We start from the raw sequence: 27,727 nt of genomic DNA, 5'->3' as shown, positions 1-27,727 counted from the left end.
AATATCTGTTCTCAGATTCCAAAGAAATAAGGCTAGCATAGAGATTCACGAAATACAGATGTAACTCTGTGAGATGAATTAACAGAACACTAAGCAGTTTCACAGAAAGCTTCTTTCCAGATTTCATCTGAGGATATTTCCTTTTTCACCATAGCCCTCTATGGGATTTCAAATATCACTTTGCCAATTCCACAAGAACTGTCTTAGCGAAAGGCTTCTTGAGGGGAAAGCTGTAACCCTGTGAGATGATTTCACAGAACACAAAGAAGTTTCTCAGAAAGCTTCTTTCTCTTTGTTATCGGAGGATACTTCCTTTGGCCCTATAGTCTTCAATGGGATCCGAAATATCTGTTCTCAGATTCCACAGAAATAAGGCTAGCAAAGAGATCCACGAAATACAGATGTAACTCTGTGAGACGAATTAACAGAACACTAAGCAGTTTCTCAAAAAGCTTCTTTCCAGATTTCATCTGAGGATATTTCCTTTTTCACCATAGCCCTCTATGGGCTTCCAAATATCACTTTGCCAATTCCACAAGAACTGTCTTAGCGAAAGGCTTCTTGCGGGGAAAGCTGTAACCCTGTGAGATGATTTCACAGAACACAAAGAAGTTTCTCAGAAAGCTTCTTTCTCTTTGTTATCGGAGGATATTTCCTTTGCCCCTATAGTCTTCATAGGAATCCGAAATATTTGTTCTCAGATTCCAAAGAAATAAGGCTAGCAAAGAGATCCACGAAATACAGATGTAACTCTGTGAGATGAATTAACAGAACACTAAGCAGTTTCTCAGAAAGCTTCTTTCCAGATTTCATCTGAGGATATTTCCTTTTTCACCATAGCCCTCTAGGGGCTTCCAAATATCACTTTGCCAATTCCACAAGAACTGTCTTAGCGAAAGGCTTCTTGAGGGGAAAGCTGTAACTCTGTGAGATGATTTCACAGAACACAAAGAAGTTTCTCAGAAAGCTTCTTTCTCTTTGTTATCGGAGGATATTTCCTTTGGCCCTATAGTCTTCAATGGGATCCGAAATATCTGTTCTCAGATTCCACAGAAATAAGGCTAGCAAAGAGATCCACGAAATACAGATGTAACTCTGTGAGATGAATTAACAGAACACTCAGCAGTTTCTCAGAAAGCTTCTTTCCAGATTTCATTTGAGGATATTTCCGTTTTCACCATAGCCCTCTATGGGCTTCCAAATATCACTTTGCCAATTCCACAAGAACTGTCTTAGCGAAAGGCTTCTTGAGGGGAAAGCGGTAACTCTGTGAGATGATTTCACAGAACACAAAGAAGTTTCTCAGAAAGCTTCTTTCTCTTTGTTATCGGAGATTGTTTCCTTTGGCCCTATAGGCTTCAATGGGATCCGAAATATCTGTTCTCAGATTCCACAGAAATAAGGCTAGCAAAGAGATCCACGAAATACAGATGTAACTCTGTGAGATGAATTAACAGAACACTAAGCAGTTTCTCAGAAAGCTTCTTTCCAGATTTCATCTGAGGATATTTCCTTTTTCACCATAGCCCTCCATGGGCTTCCAAATATCACTTTGCCAATTCCACAAGAACTGTCTTAGCGAAAGGCTTCTTGAAGGGAAAGCGGTAACTCTGTGAGATGATTTCACAGAACACAAAGAGGTCTCTCAGAAAGCTTCTTTCTCTTTGTTATCGGAGATTATTTCCTTTGGCCCTGTAGGCTTCAATGGGATCCGAAATATCTGTTCTCAGATTCCACAGAAATAAGGCTAGCAAAGAGATCCATGAAATGCAGATGTAACTCTGTGAGATGAATTAACAGAACACTAAGCAGTTACTCAGAAAGCTTCTTTCCAGATTTCATCTGAGGATATTTCCTTTTTCTCCATAGCCCTCTAAGGGCTTCCAAATATCACTTTGCCAATTCCACAAGAACTGTCTTAGCGAAAGGCTTCTTGAGGGGAAAGCTGTAATTCTGTGAGATGATTTCACAGAACACAAAGAAGTTTCTCAGAAAGCTTCTTTCTCTTTGTTATCGGAGGATAATTCCTTTGGCCCTATAGTCTTCAAAGGGATCGGAAATATCTGTTCTCAGATTCCACAGAAATAAGGCTAGCAAAGAGATCTACGAAATACAGATGTAACTCTGTGAGATGAATTAACAGAACACTCAGCAGTTTCTCAGAAAGCTTCCTTCCAGATTTCATCTGAGGATATTTCCTTTTTCACCATAGCCCTCTATGTGCTTCCAAATATCGCTTTGCCAATTCCACAAGAACTGTCTTAGCGAAAGGCTTCTTCAGGGGAAAGCTGTAACTCTGTGAGATGATTTCACAGAACACAAAGAAGTTTCTCAGAAAGCTTCTTTCTCTTTGTTATCGGAGGATATTTCCTTTGGCCCTATAGTCTTCAAAGGGATCAGAAATATCTGTTCTCAGATTCCAAAGAAATAAGGCTAGCATAGAGATCCACGAAATACAGATGTAACTCTGTGAGATGAATTAAGAGAACACTAAGCAGTTTCACAGAAAGCTTCTTTCCAGATTTCATCTGAGGATATTTCCTTTTTCACCATAGCCCTCTATGGGCTTTCAAATATCACTTTGCCAATTCCACAAGAACTGTCTTAGCGAAAGGCTTCTTGAGGGGAAAGCTGTAACTCTGTGAGATGATTTCACAGAACACAAAGAAGTTTCTCAGAAAGCTTCTTTCTCTTTGTTATCGGAGGATATTTCCTTTGGCCCTATAGTCTTCAATGGGATCCGAAATATCTGTTCTCAGATTCCACAGAAATAAGGCTAGCAAAGAGATCCACGAAATACAGATGTAACTCTGTGAGATGAATTAACAGAACACTAAGCAGTTTCTCAGAAAGCTTCTTTCCAGATTTCATCTGAGGATATTTCCTTTTTCACCATAGCCCTCTAGGGGCTTCCAAATATCACTTTGCCAATTCCACAAGAACTGTCTTAGCGAAAGGCTTCTTGAGGGGAAAGCTGTAACTCTGTGAGATGATTTCACAGAACACAAAGAAGTTTCTCAGAAAGCTTCTTTCTCTTTGTTATCGGAGGATATTTCCTCTGGCCCTATAGTCTTCAATGGGATCCGAAATATCTGTTCTCAGATTCCACAGAAATAAGGCTAGCAAAGAGATCCACGAAATACAGATGTACCTCTGTGAGATGAATTAACAGAACACTCAGCAGTTTCTCAGAAAGCTTCTTTCCAGATTTCATCTGAGGATATTTCCGTTTTCACCATAGCCCTCTATGGGCTTCCAAATATCACTTTGCCAATTCCACAAGAACTGTCTTAGCGAAAGGCTTCTTGAGGGGAAAGCGGTAACTCTGTGAGATGATTTCACAGAACACAAAGAAGTTTCTCAGAAAGCTTCTTTCTCTTTGTTATCGGAGATTATTTCCTTTGGCCCTATAGGCTTCAATGGGATCCGAAATATCTGTTCTCAGATTCCACAGAAATAAGGCTAGCAAAGAGATCCACGAAATACAGATGTAACTCTGTGAGATGAATTAACAGAACACTAAGCAGTTTCTCAGAAAGCTTCTTTCCAGATTTCATCTGAGGATATTTCCGTTTTCACCATAGCCCTCTATGGGCTTCCAAATATCACTTTGCCAATTCCACAAGAACTGTCTTAGCGAAAGGCTTCTTGAGGGGAAAGCGGTAACTCTGTGAGATGATTTCACAGAACACAAAGAGGTCTCTCAGAAAGCTTCTTTCTCTTTGTTATCGGAGATTATTTCCTTTGGCCCTGTAGGCTTCAATGGGATCCGAAATATCTGTTCTCAGATTCCACAGAAATAAGGCTAGCAAAGAGATCCATGAAATGCAGATGTAACTCTGTGAGATGAATTAACAGAACACTAAGCAGTTACTCAGAAAGCTTCTTTCCAGATTTCATCTGAGGATATTTCCTTTTTCTCCATAGCCCTCTAAGGGCTTCCAAATATCACTTTGCCAATTCCACAAGAACTGTCTTAGCGAAAGGCTTCTTGAGGGGAAAGCTGTAATTCTGTGAGATGATTTCACAGAACACAAAGAAGTTTCTCAGAAAGCTTCTTTCTCTTTGTTATCGGAGGATAATTCCTTTGGCCCTATAGTCTTCAAAGGGATCGGAAATATCTGTTCTCAGATTCCACAGAAATAAGGCTAGCAAAGAGATCTACGAAATACAGATGTAACTCTGTGAGATGAATTAACAGAACACTCAGCAGTTTCTCAGAAAGCTTCCTTCCAGATTTCATCTGAGGATATTTCCTTTTTCACCATAGCCCTCTATGTGCTTCCAAATATCGCTTTGCCAATTCCACAAGAACTGTCTTAGCGAAAGGCTTCTTCAGGGGAAAGCTGTAACTCTGTGAGATGATTTCACAGAACACAAAGAAGTTTCTCAGAAAGCTTCTTTCTCTTTGTTATCGGAGGATATTTCCTTTGGCCCTATAGTCTTCAAAGGGATCCGAAATATCTGTTCTCAGATTCCAAAGAAATAAGGCTAGCATAGAGATCCACGAAATACAGATGTAACTCTGTGAGATGAATTAAGAGAACACTAAGCAGTTTCACAGAAAGCTTCTTTCCAGATTTCATCTGAGGATATTTCCTTTTTCACCATAGCCCTCTATGGGCTTTCAAATATCACTTTGCCAATTCCACAAGAACTGTCTTAGCGAAAGGCTTCTTGAGGGGAAAGCTGTAACTCTGTGAGATGATTTCACAGAACACAAAGAAGTTTCTCAGAAAGCTTCTTTCTCTTTGTTATCGGAGGATATTTCCTTTGGCCCTATAGTCTTCAATGGGATCCGAAATATCTGTTCTCAGATTCCACAGAAATAAGGCTAGCAAAGAGATCCACGAAATACAGATGTAACTCTGTGAGATGAATTAACAGAACACTAAGCAGTTTCTCAGAAAGCTTTTTTCCAGATTTCATCTGAGGATAATTCCTTTTTCACCATAGCCCTCTATGGGCTTCCAAATATCACTTTGCCAATTCCACAAGAACTGTCTTAGCGAAAGGCTTCTTGAGGGGAAAGCTGTAACTCTGTGAGATGATTTCACAGAACACAAAGAAGTTTCTCAGAAAGCTTCTTTCTCTTTGTTATCGGAGGATATTTCCTTTGGCCCTATAGTCTTCAAAGGGATCGGAAATATCTGTTCTCAGATTCCACAGAAATAAGTCTAGCAAAGAGATCCACGAAATACAGATGTAACTCTGTGAGATGAATTAACAGAACACTCAGCAGTTTATCAGAAATCTTCCTTCCAGATTTCATCTGAGGATATTTCCTTTTTCACCATAGCCCTCTATGGGCTTCCAAATATCGCTTTGCCAATTCCACAAGAACTGTCTTAGCGAAAGGCTTCTTGAGGGGAAAGCTGTAACTCTGTGAGATGATTTCACAGAACACAAAGTAGTTTCTCAGAAGGCTTCTTTCTCTTTGTTATCGGAGGATATTTCCTTTGGCCCTATAGTTTTCAACGGGATCCGAAATATCGGTTCTTAGATTCCACAGAAATAAGGGTAGCAAAGAGATCCACGAAATACAGATGTTACTCTGTGAGATGAATTAACAGAACACTAAGCAGTTTCTCAGAAAGCTTCTTTCCAGATTTCATCTGAGGATATTTCCTTTTTCACCATAGCCCTCTATGGGCTTCCAAATATCACTTTGCCAATTCCACAAGAACTGTCTTAGCGAAAGGCTTCTTGACGGGAAAGCTGTAACTCTGTGACATGATTTCACAGAACACAAAGAAGTTTCTCAGAAAGCTTCTTTCTCTTTGTTATCGGAGGATATTTCCTTTGGCCCTATATTCTTCAAAGGGATCCGAAATATCTTTTCTCAGATTCCACAAAAATAAGGCTAGCAAAGAGATCCACGAAATACAGATGTAACTCTGTGAGATGAATTAAAAGAACACTAAGCAGTTTCTCAGAAAGCTTCTTTCCAGATTTCATCTGAGGATATTTCCTTTTTCACCATAGCCCTCTATGGGCTTCCAAATATCACTTTGCCAATTCCACGAGAGCTGTCTTAGCGAAAGGCTTCTTGAGGGGAAACCTGTAACTATGTGAGATGATTTCACAGATCACCAAGAAGTTTCTCAGAAAGATTCTTTCTCTTTGTTATCGGAGGATATTTCCTTTGGCCCTATAGTCTTCAAAGGGATCCGAAATATCTGTTCTCAGATTCCACAGAAATAAGGCTAGCAAAGAGATCCACGAAATACAGATGTAACTCTGTGAGATGAATTAACAGAACACTCAGCAGTTTCTCAGAAAGCTTCCTTCCAGATTTCATCTGAGGATATTTCCTTTTTCACCATAGCCCTCTATGGGCTTCCAAATATCACTTTGCCAATTCCACAAGAACTGTCTTAGCGAAAGGCTTCTTGAGGGGACAGCTGTAACTCTGTGAGATGATTTCACAGAACACAAAGAAGTTTCTCAGAAAGCTTCTTTCTCTTTGTTATCGGATGATATTTCCTTTGGCCCTATAGTCTTCATAGGATCCGAAATATCGGTTCTCAGATTCCACAGAAATAAGTCTAGCAAAGAGATCCACGAAATACAGATGGAACTCTGTGAGATGAATTAACAGAACACTCAGCAGTTTCTCAGAAAGCTTCTTTCCAGATTTCATGAGGATATTTCCTTTTTCACCATAGCCCTCTATGGGCTTCCACATATCACTTTGCCAATTCCACAAGAACTGTCTTAGCGAAAGGCTTCTTGAGGGGAAAGCTGTAACTCTGTGAGATGATTTCAGAGAACACAAAGAAGTTTCTCAGAAAGCTTCTTTCTGTTTGTTATCGGAGATTATTTCCTTTGGAACTCTAGTCTTCAAAGGGATCCGAAATATCTGTTCTCAGATTTCACAGAAATAAGACTAGCAAAGAGATCCACGAAATACAGATGTAACTCTGTGAGATGAATTAACAGAACACTAAGCAGTTTCTCAGAAAGCTTCTTTCCAGGTTTCATCTGAGGATATTTCCTTTTTCACCATAGCCCTCTATGGGCTTCCAAATATCACTTTGCCAATTCCACAAGAACTGTCTTAGCGAAAGGCTTCTTGAGGGGAAAGCGGTAACTCTGTGAGATGATTTCACAGAACACAAAGAAGTTTCTCAGTAAGCTTCTTTCTCTTTGTTATCGGAGGATATTTCCTTTGGCCCTTTTGTTTTCAAAGGGATCCGAAATATCTCTTCTCAGATTCCACAGAAATAAGTCTAGCAAAGAGATCCAAGAAATACAGATGTAACTCTGTCAGATGAATTAACAGAACACTAAGCAGTTTCACAGAAAGCTTCTTTCCAGATTTCATCTGAGGATATTTCCTTTTTCACCATAGCCCTCTATGGGCTTCCAAATATCACTTTGCCAATTCCACAAGAACTGTCTTAGCGAAAGGCTTCTTGAGGGGAAAGCTGTAACTCTGTGAGATGATTTCACAGAACACAAAGAAGTTTCTCAGAAAGCTTCTTTCTCTTTGTTATCGGAGGATATTTCCTTTGGCCCTATAGTCTTCAATGGTTTCCGAAATATCTGTTCTCAGATTCCACAGAAATAAGTCTAGCAAAGAGATCCACGAAATACAGATGTAACTCTGTGAGATGAATGAACAGAACACTAAGCAGTTTCTCAGAAAGCTTCTTTCCAGATTTCATCTGAGGATATTTCCTTTTTCAGCATAGCCCTCTATGGGCTTCCAAATATCGCTTTGCCAATTCCTCAAGAACTGTCTTAGCGAAAGGCTTCTTGAGGGGAAAGCTGTAACTCTGTGAGATGATTTCACAGAACACAAAGAAGTTTTTCAGAAAGCTTCTTTCTCTTTGTTATCGGAGGATATTTCCTTTGGCCCTATAGTCTTCAAAGGTATCCGAAATATCTGTTCTCAGATTCCACAGAAATAAGGCTAGCAAAGAGATCCACGAAATACAGATGTAACTCTGTGAGTGGAAGTCACACATCACAGAGAAGTTTCTCAGAAATCTTCCTTCCAGATTTCATCTGAGGATATTTCCTTTTTCACCATAGCCCTCTATGGGCTTCCAAATATCACTTTGCCAATTCCACAAGAACTGTTTTAGCGAAAGGCTTCTTCGGGGGAAAGCTGTAACTCTGTGAGATGATTTCACAGAACACAAAGAAGTTTCTCAGAAAGCTTCTTTCTCTTTGTTATCGGAGGATATTTCCTTTGCCCCTATAGTCTTCATAGGAATCCGAAATATCTGTTCTCAGATTCCAAAGAAATAAGGCTAGCAAAGAGATCCACGAACTACAGATGTAACTCTGTGAGATGAATTAACAGAACACTAAGCAGTTTCTCAGAAAGCTTCTTTCCAGGTTTCATCTGAGGATATTTCCTTTTTCACCATAGCCCTCTATGGGCTTCCAAATATCGCTTTGCCAATTTCACAAGAACTGTCTTAGCGAAAGGCTTCTTGAGGGGAAAGCTGTAACTCTGTGAGATGATTTCACAGAACACAAAGAAGTTTCTCAGAAAGCTTCTTTCTCTTTGTTATCGGAGGATATTTCCTTTGGCCCTATAGTGTTCAATGGGATCCGAAATATGTGTTCTCAGATTCCACAGAAATAAGGCTAGCAAAGAGATCCACGAAATACAGATGTAACTCTGTGAGATGAATTAACAGAACACTAAGCAGTTTCTCAGAAAGCTTCTTTCCAGATTTCATCTGAGGATATTTACTTTTTCACCATAGCCCTCTAGGGGCTTCCAAATATCACTTTGCCAATTCCACAAGAACTGTCCTAGCGAAAGGCTTCTTGAGGGGAAAGCTGTAACTCTGTGAGATGATTTCACAGAACACAAAGAAGTTTCTCATAAAGCTTCTTTCTCTTTGTTATCGGAGGATATTTCCTTTGGCCCTATAGTCTTCAATGGGATCCGAAATATCTGTTCTCAGATTCCACAGAAATAAGGCCAGCAAAGAGATCCACGAAATACAGATGTAACTCTGTGAGATGAATTAACAGAACACTAAGCAGTTTCTCAGAAAGCTTCTTTCCAGATTTCATCTGAGGATATTTCCTTTTTCACCATAGCTCTCTATGGGCTTCCAAACATCACTTTGCCAATTCCACTAGAACTGTCTTAGCGAAAGGCTTCTTGAGAGGAAAGCTGTAACTCTGTGAGATGATTTCACAGAACACAAAGAAGTTTCTCAGAAAGATTTTTTCTCTTTGTTATCGGAGGATATTTCCTTTGGCCCTATAGTCTTCAAAGGGATCCGAAATATCTGTTCTCAGATTCCACAGAAATAAGGCTAGCAAAGAGATCCACGAAATACAGATGTAACTCTGTTAGATGAATTAACAGAACGCTCAGCAGTTTCTCAGAAATCTTCCTTCCAGATTTCATCTGAGGATATTTCCTTTTTCACCATAGCCGTCTATGGGCTTCCAAATATCGCTTTGCCAATTCCACAAGAACTGTCTTAGCGAAAGGCTTCTTGAGGGGAAAGCTGTAACTCTGTGAGATGATTTCACAGAACACAAAGAAGTTTCTCAGAAAGCTTCTTTCTCTTTGTTATCGGAGGATATTTCCTTTGGCCCTATAGTCTTCAATGGGATCCGAAATATCTGTTCTCAGATTCCACAGAAATAAGGCTAGCAAAGAGATCCACGAAATACAGATGTAACTCTGTGAGATGAATTAACAGAACACTAAGCAGTTTCTCAGAAAGCTTCTTTCCAGATTTCATCTGAGGATATTTCCTTTTTCACCATAGCCCTCTATGGCCTTCCAAATATCACTTTGCCAATTCCACGAGAACTGTCTTAGCGAAAGGCTTCTTGAGGGGAATGCTGTAACTCTGTGAGATGATTTCACAGAACACAAAGAAGTTTCTCAGAAAGCTTCTTTCTCTTTGTTATCGGAGGATATTTCCTTTGGCCCTATAGTCTTCAATGGGATCCGAAATATCTGTTCTCAAATTCCACAGAAATAAGACTAGCAAAGAGATCCACGAAATACAGATGTAACTCTGTGAGATGAATTAACAGAACACTAAACAGTTTCACAGAAAGCTTCTTTCCAGATTTCATCTGAGGATATTTCCTTTTTCACCATAGCCCTCTAAGGGCTTCCAAATATCACTTTGCCAATTCCACAAGAACTGTCTTAGCGAAAGTCTTCTTGAGGGGAAAGCTGTAACTCTGGGAGATGATTTCACAGAACACAAAGAAGTTTCTCAGAAAGCTTCTTTCTCTTTGTTATCGGAGGATATTTCCTTTGGCCCTATAGTCTTCAAAGGGATCCGAAATATCTGTTCTCAGATTCCACAGAAATAAGGCTAGCAAAGAGATCCACGAAATACAGATGTAACTCTGTGAGATGAATTAACAGAACACTCAGCAGTTTCTCAGAAAGCTTCCTTCCATATTTCGTCTGAGGATATTTCCTTTTTCACCATAGCCCTCTATGGGCTTCCAAATATCACTTTGCCAATTCCACAAGAACTGTCTTAGCGAAAGGCTTATTGAGGGGAAAGCTGTAACTCTGTGAGATGATTTCCCAGAACACAAAGAAGTTTCTCAGAAAGCTTCTTTCTCTTTGTTATCGGATATTATTTCCTTTGGCCCTATAGTCTTCAATGGGATCCGAAATATCTGTTCTCAGATTCCACAGAAATAAGTCTAGCAAAGAGATCCACGAAATACAGATGTAACCCTGTGAGATGAATTAAGAGAACACTAAGCAGTTTCTCAGAAAGCTTCTTTCCAGATTTCATCTGAGGATATTTCCTTTTTCACCATAGACCTCTATGGGCTTCCAAATATCACTTTGCCAATTCCACAAGAACTGTCTTAGCGAAAGGCTTCTTGAGGGGAAAGCTGTAACTCTGTGAGATGATTTCACAGAACACAAAGAAGTTTCTCAGAAAGCTTCTTTCTCTTTGTTATCGGAGGATATTTCCTTTGGCCCTATAGTCTTCAAAGGGATCCGAAATATCTGTTCTCAGATTCCACAGAAATAAGTCTAGCAAAGAGATCCACGAAATACAGATGTAACTCTGTGAGATGAATTAACAAAACACTAAGCAGTTTCACAGAAAGCTTCTTTCCAGATTTCATCTGAGGATATTTCCTTTTTCACCATAGCCCTCTAAGGGCTTCCAAATATCACTTTGCCAATTCCACAAGAACTGTCTTAGCGAAAGGCTTCTTGAGGGGAAATCTGTCGCTCTGTGAGATGATTTCACAGAACACAAAGAAGTTTCTCAGAAAGCTTCTTTCTCTTTGTTATCGGAGATTATTTCCTTTGGCCCTATAGTCTTCAATAGAATCCGAAATATCTGTTCTCAGATTCCACAGAAATAAGTCTAGCAAAGAGATCCACGAAATACAGATGTAACTCTGTGAGATGAATTAACAGAACACTCAGCAGTTTCTCAGAAAGCTTCTTTACAGATTTCATCTGAGGATATTTCCTTTTTCACCTTAGCCCTCTATTGGCTTCCAAATATCCCTTTGCCAATTCTACAAGAACTGTCTTAGCGAAAGGCTTCTTCAGGGGAAAGCTGTAACTCTGTGAGATGATTTCACAGAACACAAAGAAGTTTCTCAGAAAGCTTCTTTCTCTTTGTTATCGGAGGATATTTCCTTTGGCCCTATAATCTTCAATGGGATCTGAAATATCTGTTCTCAGATTCCACAGAAATAAGGCTAGCAAAGAGATCCACGAAATACAGATGTAACTCTGTGAGATGAATTAACAGAACACTCAGCAGTTTCTCAGAAAGCTTCCTTCCAGATTTCATCTGAGGATATTTCCTTTTTCACCATAGTCCTCTATGGGCTTCCAAATATCACTTTGCCAATTCCACAAGAACTGTCTTAGCGAAAGGCTTCTTGAGGGGAATGCTGTAACTCTGTGAGATGATTTCACAGAACACAAAGAAGTTTCTCAGAAAGCTTCTTTCTCTTTGTTATCGGAGGATATTTCCTTTGGCCCTATAGTCTTCAATGGGATCCGAAATATCTGTTCTCAGATTCCACAGAAATAAGGCTAGCAAAGAGATCCACGAAATACAGATGTAACTCTGTGAGATGAATTAACAGAACACTAAGCAGTTTCTCAGAAAGCTTCTTTCCAGATTTCATCTGAGGATATTTCCTTTTTCACCGTAGCCCTCTAGGGGCTTCCAAATATCACTTTGCCAATTCCACTAGAACTGTCTTAGCGAAAGGCTTCTTGAGGGGAAAGCTGTAACTCTGTGAGATGATTTCCCAGAACACAAAGAAGTTTCTCAGAAAGCTTCTTTCTCTTTGTTATCGGATATTATTTCCTTTGGCCCTATAGTCTTCAATGGGATCCGAAATATCTGTTCTCAGATTCCACAGAAATAAGTCTAGCAAAGAGATCCACGAAATACAGATGTAACTCTGTGAGATGAATTAACAGAACACTAAGCAGTTTCTCAGAAAGCTTCTTTCCAGATTTCATCTGAGGATATTTCCTTTTTCACCATAGACCTCTATGGGCTTCCAAATATCACTTTGCCAATTCCACAAGAACTGTCTTAGCGAAAGGCTTCTTGAGGGGAAAGCTGTAACTCTGTGAGATGATTTCACAGAACACAAAGAAGTTTCTCAGAAAGCTTCTTTCTCTTTGTTATCGGAGGATATTTCCTTTGGCCCTATAGTCTTCAAAGGGATCCGAAATATCTGTTCTCAGATTCCACAGAAATAAGTCTAGCAAAGAGATCCACGAAATACAGATGTAACTCTGTGAGATGAATTAACAAAACACTAAGCAGTTTCACAGAAAGCTTCTTTCCAGATTTTATCTGAGGATATTTCCTTTTTCACCATAGCCCTCTAAGGGCTTCCAAATATCACTTTGCCAATTCCACAAGAACTGTCTTAGCGAAAGGCTTCTTGAGGGGAAATCTGTAACTCTGTGAGATGATTTCACAGAACACAAAGAAGTTTCTCAGAAAGCTTCTTTCTCTTTGTTATCGGAGATTATTTCCTTTGGCCCTATAGTCTTCAAGAGAATCCGAAATATCTGTTTTCAGATTCCACAGAAATAAGTCTAGCAAAGAGATCCACGAAATACAGATGTAACTCTGTGAGATGAATTAACAGAACACTCAGCAGTTTCTTAGAAAGCTTCTTTACAGATTTCATCTGAGGATATTTCCTTTTTCACCATAGCCCACTATGGGCTTCCAAATATCGCTTTACCAATTCCACAAGAACTGTCTTAGCGAAAGGCTTCTTGAGGGGAAAGCTGTAACTCTGTGAGATGATTTCACAGAACACAAAGAAGTTTCTCAGAAAGCTTCTTTCTCTTTGTTATCGGAGGATATTTCCTTTGGCCCTATAATCTTCAATGGGATCCGAAATATCTTTTCTCAGATTCCACAGAAATAAGGCTAGCAAAGAGATCCACGAAATACAGATGTAACTCTGTGAGATGAATTAACAGAACACTCAGCAGTTTCTCAGAAAGCTTCCTTCCAGATTTCATCTGAGGATATTTCCTTTTTCACCATAGCCCTCTATGGGCTTCCAAATATCACTTTGCCAATTCCACAAGAACTGTCTTAGCGAAAAGCTTCTTGAGGGGAAAGCTGTAACTCTGTGAGATGATTTCACAGAACACAAAGAAGTTTCTAAGAAAGCTTCTTTCTCTTTGTTATCGGAGGATATTTCCTTTGGCCCTATAGTCTTCAATGGGAACCGAAATATCTGTTCTCAGATTCCACAGAAATAAGTCTAGCAAAGTGATCCACGAAATACAGATGTAACTCTGTGAGATGAATTAACAGAACACTAAGCAGTTTCTCAGAAAGCTTCTTTCCAGATTTCATCTGAGGATATTTCCTTTTTCACCGTAGCCCTCTATGGGCTTCCAAATCTCACTTTGCCAATTCCACAAGAACTGTCTTAGCGAAAGGCTTCTTGAGGGGAAAGCTGTAACTCTGTGAGATGATTTCACAGAACACAAAGAAGTTTCTCAGAAAGCTTCTTTCTCTTTGTTATCGGAGGATATTTCCTTTGGCCCTATAGTCTTCAATGGGATCCGAAATATCTGTTCTCAGATTCCACAGAAATAAGGCTAGCAAAGAGATCCACGAAATACAGATGTAACTCTGTGAGATGAATTAACAGAACACTAAGCAGTTTCTCAGAAAGCTTCTTTCCAGATTTCATCTGAGGATATTTCCTTTTTCACCGTAGCCCTCTATGGGCTTCCAAATCTCACTTTGCCAATTCCACAAGAACTGTCTTAGCGAAAGGCTTCTTGAGGGGAAAGCTGTAACTCTGTGAGATGATTTCACAGAACACAAAGAAGTTTCTCAGAAAGCTTCTTTCTCTTTGTTATCGGAGGATATTTCCTTTGGCCCTATAGTCTTCAACGGGATCCGAAATATCTGTTCTCAGATTCCACAGAAATAAGGCTAGCAAAGAGATCCACGAAATACAGATGTAACTCTGTGAGATGAATTAACAGAACACTCAGCAGTTTCTCAAAAATCTTCTTTCCAGATTTCATCTGAGGATATTTCCTTTTTCACCATAGCCCTCTATGGGCTTCCAAATATCACTTTGCCAATTCCACAAGAACTGTCTTAGCCAAAGGCTTCTTGAGGGGAAAGCTGTAACTCTGTGAGATGATTTCACAGAACACAAAGAAGTTTCTCAGAAAGCTTCTTTCTCTTTGTTATCGGAGGATATTTCCTTTGGCCCTATAGTCTTCAATGGGATCCGAAATATCTGTTCTCAGATTCCACAGCAATAAGGCTAGCAAAGAGATCCACGAAATACAGATGTAACTCTGTGAGATGAATTAACAGAACACTAAGCAGTTTCTCAGAAAGCTTCTTTCCAGATTTCATCTGAGGATATTTCCTTTTTCACCATAGCCCTCTAAGGGCTTCCAAATATCACTTTGCCAATTCCACAAGAACTGTCTTAGCGAAAGGCTTCTTGAGGGGAAAGCTGTAACTCTGTGAGATGATTTCACAGAACACAAAGAAGTTTCTCAGAAAGCTTCTTTCTCTTTGTTATCGGAGGATATTTCCTTTGGCCCTATAGTCTTCAATGGGATCCGAAATATCTGTTCTCAGATTCCACAGAAATAAGGCTAGCAAAGAGATCCACGAAATACAGATGTAACTCTGTGAGATGAATTAACAGAACACTAAGCAGTTTCTCAGAAAGCTTCTTTCCAGATTTCATCTGAGGATATTTCCTTTTTCACCATAGCCCTCTATGGGCTTCCAAATATCACTTTGCCAATTCCACGAGAACTGTCTTAGCGAAAGGCTTCTTGAGGGGAAAGCTGTAACTCTGTGAGATGATTTCACAGAACACAAAGAAGTTTCTCAGAAAGCTTCTTTCTCTTTGTTATCGGAGGATATTTCCTTTGGCCCTTTAGTCTTCAATGGGATCCGAAATATCTGTTCTCAGATTCCACAGAAATAAGGCTAGCAAAGAGATCCACGAAATACAGATGTAACTCTGTGAGATGAATTAACAGAACACTAAGCAGTTTCTCAGAAAGCTTCTTTCCAGATTTCATCTGAGGATATTTCCTTTTTCACCATAGCCCTCTAAGGGCTTCCAAATATCACTTTGCCAATTCCACAAGAACTGTCTTAGCGAAAGGCTTCTTGAGGGGAAATCTGTCGCTCTGTGAGATGATTTCACAGAACACAAAGAAGTTTCTCAGAAAGCTTCTTTCTCTTTGTTATCGGAGATTATTTCCTTTGGCCCTATAGTCTTCAATAGAATCCGAAATATCTGTTCTCAGATTCCACAGAAATAAGTCTAGCAAAGAGATCCACGAAATACAGATGTAACTCTGTGAGATGAATTAAGAGAACACTCAGCAGTTTCTCAGAAAGCTTCTTTACAGATTTCATCTGAGGATATTTCCTTTTTCACCATAGCCCTCTATGGGCTTCCAAATATCGCTTTGCCAATTAGACAAGAACTGTCTCAGCGAAAGGCTTCTTCAGGGGAAAGCTGTAACTCTGTGAGATGATTTCACAGAACACAAAGAAGTTTCTCAGAAAGCTTCTTTCTCTTTGTTATCGGAGGATATTTCCATTGGCCCTGTAATCTTCAATGGGATCCGAAATATCTGTTCTCAGATTCCACGGAAATAAGGCTAGCAAAGAGATCTACGAAATACAGATGTAACTCTGTGAGATGAATTAACAGAACACTCAGCAGTTTCTCAGAAAGCTTCCTTCCAGATTTCATCTGAGGATATTTCCTTTTTCACAGTAGCCCTCTATGGGCTTCCAAATATCACTTTGCCAATTCCACAAGAACTGTCTTAGCGAAAGGCTTCTTGAGGGGAAAGCTGTAACTCTGGGAGATGATTTCACAGAACACAAAGAAGTTTCTCAGAAAGCTTCTTTCTCTTTGTTATCGGAGGATATTTCCTTTGGCCCTATATTCTTCAATGGGATCCGAAATATCTGTTCTCAGATTCCACAGAAATAAGCCTAGCAAAGAGATCCACGAAATACAGATGTAACTCTGTGAAGATGAATTAACAGAACACTAAGCAGTTTCTCAGAAAGCTTCTTTCCAGATTTCATCTGGGGATATTTCCTTTTTCACCATAGCCCTCTATGGGCTTCCAAATATCACTTTGCCAATTCCACGAGAACTGTCTTAGCGAAAGGCTTCTTGAGGGGAAAGCTGTAACTCTGTGAGATGATTTTACAGAACACAAAGAAGTTTCTCAGAAAGCTTCTTTCTCTTTGTTATCGGAGGATATTTCCTTTCGCCCTATAGTCTTCAATGGGATCCGAAATATCTGTTCTCAAATTCCCAAGAAATAAGGCTAGCAAAGAGATCCACGAAATACAGATGTAACTCTGTGAGATGAATTAACAGAACACTAAGCAGTTTCTCAGAAAGCTTCTTTCCAGATTTCATCTGAGGATATTTCCTTTTTCACCATAGCCCTCTATGGGCTTCCAAATATCACTTTGCCAATTCCACGAGAACTGTCTTAGCGAAAGGCTTCTTGAGGGGAAAGCTGTAACTCTGTGAGATGATTTCACAGAACACAAAGAAGTTTCTCAGAAAGCTTCTTTCTCTTTGTTATCGGAGGATATTTCCTTTGGCCCTATAGTCTTCAATAGAATCCGAAATATCTGTTCTCAGATTCCACAGAAATAAGTCTAGCAAAGAGATCCACGAAATACAGATGTAACTCTGTGAGATGAATTAAGAGAACACTCAGCAATTTCTCAGAAAGCTTCTTTACAGATTTCATCTGAGGATATTTCCTTTTTCACCATAGCCCTCTATGGGCTTCCAAATATCGCTTTGCCAATTCGACAAGAACTGTCTCAGCGAAAGGCTTCTTCAGGGGAAAGCTGTAACTCTGTGAGATGATTTCACAGAACACAAAGAAGTTTCTCAGAAAGCTTCTTTCTCTTTGTTATCGGAGGATATTTCCATTGGCCCTGTAATCTTCAATGGGATCCGAAATATCTGTTCTCAGATTCCACGGAAATAAGGCTAGCAAAGAGATCTACGAAATACAGATGTAACTCTGTGAGATGAATTAACAGAACACTCAGCAGTTTCTCAGAAAGCTTCCTTCCAGATTTCATCTGAGGATATTTCCTTTTTCACAGTAGCCCTCTATGGGCTTCCAAATATCACTTTGCCAATTCCACAAGAACTGTCTTAGCGAAAGGCTTCTTGAGGGGAAAGCTGTAACTCTGGGAGATGATTTCACAGAACACAAAGAAGTTTCTCAGAAAGCTTCTTTCTCTTTGTTATCGGAGGATATTTCCTTTGGCCCTATAGTCTTCAATGGGATCCGAAATATCTGTTCTCAGATTCCACAGAAATAAGCCTAGCAAAGAGATCCACGAAATACAGATGTAACTCTGTGAGATGAATTAACAGAACACTAAGCAGTTTCTCAGAAAGCTTCTTTCCAGATTTCATCTGGGGATATTTCCTTTTTCACCATAGCCCTCTATGGGCTTCCAAATATCACTTTGCCAATTCCACGAGAACTGTCTTAGCGAAAGGCTTCTTGAGGGGAAAGCTGTAACTCTGTGAGATGATTTTACAGAACACAAAGAAGTTTCTCAGAAAGCTTCTTTCTCTTTGTTATCGGAGGATATTTCCTTTCGCCCTATAGTCTTCAATGGGATCCGAAATATCTGTTCTCAAATTCCCAAGAAATAAGGCTAGCAAAGAGATCCACGAAATACAGATGTAACTCTGTGAGATGAATTAACAGAACACTAAGCAGTTTCTCAGAAAGCTTCTTTCCAGATTTCATCTGAGGATATTTCCTTTTTCACCATAGCCCTCTATGGGCTTCCAAATATCACTTTGCCAATTCCACGAGAACTGTCTTAGCGAAAGGCTTCTTGAGGGGAAAGCTGTAACTCTGTGAGATGATTTCACAGAACACAAAGAAGTTTCTCAGAAAGCTTCTTTCTCTTTGTTATCGGAGGATATTTCCTTTGGCCCTATAGTCTTCAAAGGGATCCGAAATATCTGTTCTCAGATTCCACAGAAATAAGTCTAGCAAAGAGATCCACGAAATACAGATGTAACTCTGTGAGATGAATTAACAAAACACTAAGCAGTTTCACAGAAAGCTTCTTTCCAGATTTCATCTGAGGATATTTCCTTTTTCACCATAGCCCTCTATGGGCTTCCAAATATCACTTTGCCAATTCCACAAGAACTGTCTTAGCGAAAGGCTTCTTGAGGGGAAATCTGTCGCTCTGTGAGATGATTTCACAGAACACAAAGAAGTTTCTCAGAAAGCTTCTTTCTCTTTGTTATCGGAGGATATTTCCTTTGGCCCTATAGTCTTCAATGGGATCCGAAATATCTGTTCTCAAATTCCCAAGAAATAAGGCTAGCAAAGAGATGCACGAAATACAGATGTAACTCTGTGAGATGAATTAACAGACCACTCAGCAGTTTCTCAGAAAGCTTCTTTACAGATTTCATCTGAGGATATTTCCTTTTTCACCATAGCCCTCTATGGGCTTCCAAATATCGCTTTGCCAATTCGACAAGAACTGTCTTAGCGAAAGGCTTCTTGAGGGGAAAGCTGTAACTCTGTGAGATGATTTCACAGAACACAAAGAAGTTTCTCAGAAAGCTTCTTTCTCTTTGTTATCGGAGGATATTTCCTTTGGCCCTATAATCTTCAATGGGATCCGAAATATCTGTTCTCAGATTCCACAGAAATAAGGCTAGCAAAGAGATCCACGAAATACATATGTAACTCTGTGAGACGAATTAACAGAACACTAAGCAGTTTCTCAGAAAGCTTCTTTCCAGATTTCATCTGAGGATATTTCCTTTTTCTCCGTAGCCCTCTATGGGCTTCCAAATCTCACTTTGCCAATTCCACAAGAACTGTCTTAGCGAAAGGCTTCTTGAGGGGAAAGCTGTAACTCTGTGATATGATTTCACAGAACACAAAGAAGTTTCTCAGAAAGCTTCTTTCTCTTTGTTATCGGAGGATATTTCCTTTGGCCCTATAGTCTTCAATGGGATCCGAAATATCTGTTCTCAGATTCCACAGAAATAAGGCTAGCAAAGAGATCCACGAAATACAGATGTAACTCTGTGAGATGAATTAACAGAACACTCAGCAGTTTCTCAGAAATCTTCTTTCCAGATTTCATCTGAGGATATTTCCTTTTTCACCATAGCCCTCTATGGGCTTCCAAATATCACTTTGCCAATTCCACAAGAACTGTCTTAGCGAAAGGCTTCTTGAGGGAAAAGCTGTAACTCTGTGAGATGATTTCACAGAACACAAAGAAGTTTCTCAGAAAGCTTCTTTCTCTTTGTTATCGGAGGATATTTCCTTTGGCCCTATAGTCTTCAATGGGATCCGAAATATCTGTTCTCAGATTCCACAGAAATAAGGCTAGCAAAGAGATCCACGAAATACAGATGTAACTCTGTGAGATGAAATAACAGAACACTCAGCAGTTTCTCAGAAAGCTTCCTTCCAGATTTCATCTGAGGATATTTCCTTTTTCACCATAGCCCTCTATGGGCTTCCAAATATCACTTTGCCAATTCCACAAGAACTGTCTTAGCGAAAGGCTTCTTGAGGGGAAAGCTGTAACTCTGTGAGATGATTTCACAGAACACAAAGAAGTTTCTCAGAAAGCTTCTTTCTCTTTGTTATCGGAGGATATTTCCTTTGGCCCTATAGTCTTCAATGGGATCCGAAATATCTGTTCTCAGATTCCACAGAAATAAGGCTAGCAAAGAGATCCACGAAATACAGATGTAACTCTGTGAGATGAATTAACAGAACACTAAGCAGTTTCTCAGAAAGCTTCTTTCCAGATTTCATCTGAGGATATTTCCTTTTTCACAGTAGCCCTCTATGGGCTTCCAAATCTCACTTTGCCAATTCCACAAGAACTGTCTTAGCGAAAGGCTTCCTGAGGTGAAAGCTGTAACTCTGTGAGATGATTTCACAGAACACAAAGAAGTTTCTCAGAAAGCTTCTTTCTCTTTGTTATCGGAGGATATTTCCTTTGCCCCTATAGTCTTCACAGGGATCCGAAATATCTGTTCTCAGATTCCACAGAAATAAGGCTAGCAAAGAGATCCAGAAAATATAGATGTAATGCTGTGAGATGAATTAGCAGAACACTCAGCAGTTTCTCAGAAAGCTTCTTTCCAGATTTCATCTGAGGATATTTCCTTTTTCACCATAGCCCTCTACGGGCTTCCAAATATCACTTTGCCAATTCCACAAGAACTGTCTTAGCGAAAGGCTTCTTGAGGGGACAGCTGTTACTCTGTGAGGTGATTTCACAGAACACAAAGAAGTTTCTCAGAAAGCTTCTTTCTCTTTGTTATCGGAGGATATTTCCTCTGGCCCTATAGTCTTCAAAGGGATCCGAAATATCTGCTCTCAGAATCCACAGAAATAAGGCTAGCAAAGAGATCCACGAAATACAGATGTAACTCTGTGAGATGAATTAACAGAACACTAAGCAGTTTCTCAGAAAGCTTCTTTCCAGATTTCATCTGAGGATATTTCCTTTTTCACCATAGCCCTCTATGGGCTTCCAAATATCACTTTGCCAATTCCACAAGAACTGTCTTAGCGTAAGGATTCTTGAGGGGAAAGCTGTAACTCTGAGAGATGATTTCAGAGAACACAAAGAAGTTTCTCAGAAAGCTTCTTTCTCTTTGTTATCTTAGGATATTTCCTATGGCCCTATAGTCTTCAAAGGGATCCGAAATATCTGTTCTCAGATTCCACAGAAATAAGTCTAGCAAAGAGATCCAGGAAATACAGATGTAACTCTGTGAGATGAATTAACAGAACACTAAGCAGTTTCTCAGAAAGCTTCTTTCCAGATTTCATCTGAGGATATTTCCTTTTTCACCATAGCCCTCTAAGGGCTTCCAAATATCACTTTGCCAATTCCACAAGAACTGTCTTAGCGAAAGGCTTCTTGAGGGGAAAGCTGTAACTCTGTGAGATGATTTCACAGAACACAAAGAAGTTTCTCAGAAAGCTTCTTTCTCTTTGTTATCGGAGGATATTTCCTTTGGCCCTATAGTCTTCAATGGGATCCGAAATATCTGTTCTCAGATTCCACAGAAATAAGGCTAGCAAAGAGATCCACGAAATACAGATGTAACTCTGTGAGATGAATTAACAGAACACTAAGCAGTTTCTCAGAAAGCTTCTTTCCAGATTTCATCTGAGGATATTTCCTTTTTCACCATAGCCCTCTATGGGCTTCCAAATATCACTTTGCCAATTCCACAAGAACTGTCTTAGCGAAAGGCTTCTTGAGGGGAAAGCTGTAACTCTGTGAGATGATTTCACAGAACACAAAGAAGTTTCTCAGAAAGCTTCTTTCTCTTTGTTATCGGAGGATATTTCCTTTGGCCCTATAGTCTTCAAAGGGATCCGAAATATCTGTTCTCAGATTCCACAGAAATAAGTCTAGCAAAGAGATCCACGAAATACAGATGTAACTCTGTGAGATGAATTAACAAAACACTAAGCAGTTTCACAGAAAGCTTCTTTCCAGATTTCATCTGAGGATATTTCCTTTTTCACCATAGCCCTCTAAGGGCTTCCAAATATCACTTTGCCAATTCCACAAGAACTGTCTTAGCGAAAGGCTTCTTGAGGGGAAATCTGTCGCTCTGTGAGATGATTTCACAGAACACAAAGAAGTTTCTCAGAAAGCTTCTTTCTCTTTGTTATCGGAGATTATTTCCTTTGGCCCTATAGTCTTCAATAGAATCCGAAATATCTGTTCTCAGATTCCACAGAAATAAGTCTAGCAAAGAGATCCACGAAATACAGATGTAACTCTGTGAGATGAATTAAGAGAACACTCAGCAGTTTCTCAGAAAGCTTCTTTACAGATTTCATCTGAGGATATTTCCTTTTTCACCATAGCCCTCTATGGGCTTCCAAATATCGCTTTGCCAATTCGACAAGAACTGTCTTAGCGAAAGGCTTCTTGAGGGGAAAGCTGTAACTCTGTGAGATGATTTCACAGAACACAAAGAAGTTTCTCAGAAAGCTTCTTTCTCTTTGTTATCGGAGGATATTTCCTTTGGCCCTGTAATCTTCAATGGGATCCGAAATATCTGTTCTCAGATTCCACAGAAATAAGGCTAGCAAAGAGATCTACGAAATACAGATGTAACTCTGTGAGATGAATTAACAGAACACTCAGCAGTTTCTCAGAAAGCTTCCTTCCAGATTTCATCTGAGGATATTTCCTTTTTCACCATAGCCCTCTATGGGCTTCCAAATATCACTTTGCCAATTCCACAAGAACTGTCTTAGCAAAAGGCTTCTTGAGGGGAAAGCTGTAACTCTGTGAGATGATTTCACAGAACACAAAGAAGTTTCTCAGAAAGCTTCTTTCTCTTTGTTATCGGAGGATATTTCCTTTGGCCCTATAGTCTTCAATGGGATCCGAAATATCTGTTCTCAGATTCCACAGAAATAAGGCTAGCAAAGAGATCCACGAAATACAGATGTAACTCTGTGAGATGAATTAACAGAACACTAAGCAGTTTCTCAGAAAGCTTCTTTCCAGATTTCATCTGAGGATATTTCCTTTTTCACAGTAGCCCTCTATGGGCTTCCAAATCTCACTTTGCCAATTCCACAAGAACTGTCTTAGAGAAAGGCTTCTTGAGGGGAAAGCTGTAACTCTGTGAGATGATTTCACAGAACACAAAGAAATTTCTCAGAAAGCTTCTTTCTCTTTGTTATCGGAGGATATTTCCTTTGGCCCTATAGTCTTCAATGGGATCCGAAATATCTGTTCTCAGATTCCACAGAAATAAGCCTAGCAAAGAGATCCACGAAATACAGATGTAACTCTGTGAGATGAATTAACAGAACACTAAGCAGTTTCTCAGAAAGCTTCTTTCCAGATTTCATCTGGGGATATTTCCTTTTTCACCATAGCCCTCTATGGGCTTCCAAATATCACTTTGCCAATTCCACGAGAACTGTCTTAGCGAAAGGCTTCTTGAGGGGAAAGCTGTAACTCTGTGAGATGATTTCACAGAACACAAAGAAGTTTCTCAGAAAGCTTCTTTCTCTTTGTTATCGGAGGATATTTCCTTTGGCCCTATAGTCTTCAATGGGATCCGAAATATCTGTTCTCAAATTCCCAAGAAATAAGGCTAGCAAAGAGATCCACGAAATACAGATGTAACTCTGTGAGATGAATTAACAGAACACTCAGCAGTTTCTCAGAAAGCTTCTTTACAGATTTCATCTGAGGATATTTCCTTTTTCACCATTGCCCTCTATGGGCTTCCAAATATCGCTTTGCCAATTCGACAAGAACTGTCTTAGCGAAAGGCTTCTTCAGGGGAAAGCTGTAACTCTGTGAGATGATTTCACAGAACACAAAGAAGTTTCTCAGAAAGCTTCTTTCTCTTTGTTATCGGAGGATATTTCCTTTGGCCCTATAATCTTCAATGGGATCCGAAATATCTGTTCTCAGATTCCACAGAAATAAGGCTAGCAAAGAGATCCACGAAATACAGATGTAACTCTGTGAGATGAATTAACAGAACACTCAGCAGTTTCTCAGAAAGCTTCCTTCCAGATTTCATCTGAGGATATTTCCTTTTTCACCATAGCCCTCTACGGGCGTCCAAATATCACTTTGCCAATTCCACAAGAACTGTCTTAGCGAAAGGCTTCTTGAGGGGAAAGCTGTAACTCTGTGAGATGATTTCACAGAACACAAAGAAGTTTCTCAGAAAGCTTCTTTCTCTTTGTTATCGGAGGATATTTCCTTTGGCCCTATAGTCTTCAATGGGATCCGAAATATCTGTTCTCAGATTCCACAGAAATAAGGCTAGCAAAGAGATCCACGAAATACATATGTAACTCTGTGAGATGAATTAACAGAACACTAAGCAGTTTCTCAGAAAGCTTCTTTCCAGATTTCATCTGAGGATATTTCCTTTTTCACTATAGGCCTCTAGGGGCTTCCAAATATCACTTTGCCAATTCCACAAGAACTGTCTTAGCGAAAGGCTTCTTGAGGGGAAAGCTGTAACTCTGTGAGATGATTTCACAGAACACAAAGAAGTTTCTCAGAAAGCTTCTTTCTCTTTGTTATCGGAGGATATTTCCTTTGGCCCTATAGTCTTCAATGGGATCCGAAATATCTGTTCTCAAATTCCCAAGAAATAAGGCTAGCAAAGAGATCCACGAAATACAGATGTAACTCTGTGAGATGAATTAACAGAACACTCAGCAGTTTCTCAGAAAGCTTCTTTACAGATTTCATCTGAGGATATTTCCTTTTTCACCATAGCCCTCTATGGGCTTCCAAATATCGCTTTGCCAATTCGACAAGAACTGTCTTAGCGAAAGGCTTCTTCAGGGGAAAGCTGTAACTCTGTGAGATGATTTCACAGAACACAAAGAAGTTTCTCAGAAAGCTTCTTTCTCTTTGTTATCGGAGGATATTTCCTTTGGCCCTATAATCTTCAATGGGATCCGAAATATCTGTTCTCAGATTCCACAGAAATAAGGCTAGCAAAGAGATCCACGAAATACAGATGTAACTCTGTGAGATGAATTAACAGAACACTCAGCAGTTTCTCAGAAAGCTTCCTTCCAGATTTCATCTGAGGATATTTCCTTTTTCACCATAGCCCTCTATGGGCGTCCAAATATCACTTTGCCAATTCCACAAGAACTGTCTTAGCGAAAGGCTTCTTGAGGGGAAAGCTGTAACTCTGTGAGATGATTTCACAGAACACAAAGAAGTTTCTCAGAAAGCTTCTTTCTCTTTGTTATCGGAGGATATTTCCTTTGGCCCTATAGTCTTCAATGGGATCCGAAATATCTGTTCTCAGATTCCACAGAAATAAGGCTAGCAAAGAGATCCACGAAATACATATGTAACTCTGTGAGATGAATTAACAGAACACTAAGCAGTTTCTCAGAAAGCTTCTTTCCAGATTTCATCTGAGGATATTTCCTTTTTCTCCGTAGCCCTCTATGGGCTTCCAAATCTCACTTTGCCAATTCCACAAGAACTGTCTTAGCGAAAGGCTTCTTGAGGGGAAAGCTGTAACTCTGTGAGATGATTTCACAGAACACAAAGAAGTTTCTCAGAAAGCTTCTTTCTCTTTGTTATCGGAGGATATTTCCTTTGGCCCTATAGTCTTCAATGGGATCCGAAATATCTGTTCTCAGATTCCACAGAAATAAGGCTAGCAAAGAGATCCACGAAATACAGATGTAACTCTGTGAGATGAATTAACAGAACACTCAGCAGTTTCTCAGAAATCTTCTTTCCAGATTTCATCTGAGGATATTTCCTTTTTCACCATTGCCCTCTATGGGCTTCCAAATATCACTTTGCCAATTCCACAAGAACTGTCTTAGCGAAAGGCTTCTTGAGGGGAAAGCTGTAACTCTGTGAGATGATTTCACAGAACACAAAGAAGTTTCTCAGAAAGCTTCTTTCTCTTTGTTATCGGAGGATATTTCCTTTGGCCCTATAGTCTTCAATGGGATCCGAAATATCTGTTCTCAGATTCCACAGAAATAAGGCTAGCAAAGAGATCCACGAAATACAGATGTAACTGTGTGAGATGAATTAACAGAACACTCAGCAGTTTCTCAGAAAGCTTCCTTCCAGATTTCATCTGAGGATATTTCCTTTTTCACCATAGCCCTCTATGGGCTTCCAAATATCACTTTGCCAATTCCACAAGAACTGTCTTAGCGAAAGGCTTATTGAGCGGAAAGCTGTAACTCTGTGAGATGAATTCACAATACACAAAGAAGTTTCTCAGAAAGCTTCTTTCTCTTTGTTATCGGAGGATATTTCCTTTGGCCCTATAGTCTTCAAAGGGATCCGAAATATCTGTTCTCAGATTCCACAGAAATAAGACTAGCAAAGAGATCCACGAAATACAGATGAAACTGTGTGAGATGACCTAACAGAACACTAACCAGTTTCTCAGAAAGCTTCTTTCCAGATTTCATCTGAGGATATTTCCTTTTTCACCATGGCCCTCTATGGGCTTCCAAATATCACTTTGCCAATTCCACGAGAACTGTCTTAGCGAAAGGCTTCTTGAGGGGGAAGCTGTAACTCTGTGAGATGATTTCACAGAACCCAAAGAAGTTTCTCAGAAAGCTTCTTTATCTTTGTTATCGGAGGATGTTTCCTTTGCCCCTATAGTCTTCCTAGGGATCCGAAATATCTGTTCTCAGATTCCACAGAAATAAGGCTAGCAAAGAAATCCACGAAATACAGATGTAACTCTGTGAAATGAATTAACAGAACACTAAGCAGTTTCTCAGAAAGCTTCTTTCCAGATTTCATCGGAGGATATTTCCTTTTTCACCATAGCCCTCAAAGGGCTTCCAAATATCACTTTGCCAATTCCAAAAGAACTGTCTTAGCGAAAGGCTTCTTGAGGGGAAAGCTGTAACTCTGTGAGATGATTTCACAGAACACAAAGAAGTTTCTCAGAAAGCTTCTTTCTCTTTGTTATCGGAGGATATTTCCTATGGCCCTATAGTCTTCAAAGGGATCCGAAATATCTGTTCTCAGATTCCACAGAAATAAGTCTAGCAAAGAGATCCACGAAATACAGATGGAACTCTGTGAGATGAATTAACAGAACACTAAGCAGTTTCTCAGAGGAGCTTCTTTCCAGATTTCATCTGAGGATATTTCCTTTTTCACCATAGCCCTCTATGGGCTTCAAAATATCACTTTGCCAATTCCACAAGAACTGTCTTAGCGAAAGGCTTCCTGAGGTGAAAGCTATAACTCTGTGAGATGATTTCACAGAACACAAAGAAGTTTCTCAGAAAGCTTCTTTCTCTTTGTTATCGGAGGATATTTCCTTTGCCCCTATAGTCTTCACAGGGATCCGAAATATCTGTTCTCAGATTCCACAGAAATAAGGCTAGCAAAGAGATCCAGAAAATATAGATGTAATGCTGTGAGATGAATTAGCAGAACACTCAGCAGTTTCTCAGAAAGCTTCTTTCCAGATTTCATCACAGGATATTTCCTTTTTCACCATAGCCCTCTATGGGCTTCCCAATATCACTTTGCCAATTCCACAAGAACTGTCTTAGCGAAAGGCTTCTTGAGGGGACAGCTGTTACTCTGTGAGATGATTTCACAGAACACAAAGAAGTTTCTCAGAAAGCTTCTTT

Source organism: Macaca mulatta, chromosome 19 (assembly GCF_049350105.2).
Source record: "Macaca mulatta isolate MMU2019108-1 chromosome 19, T2T-MMU8v2.0, whole genome shotgun sequence".
NCBI lineage: Eukaryota > Metazoa > Chordata > Mammalia > Primates > Cercopithecidae > Macaca > Macaca mulatta.
The sequence above is the reverse complement of the archived record's forward strand: the minus strand, read 5'-3'. Positions refer to the sequence as shown.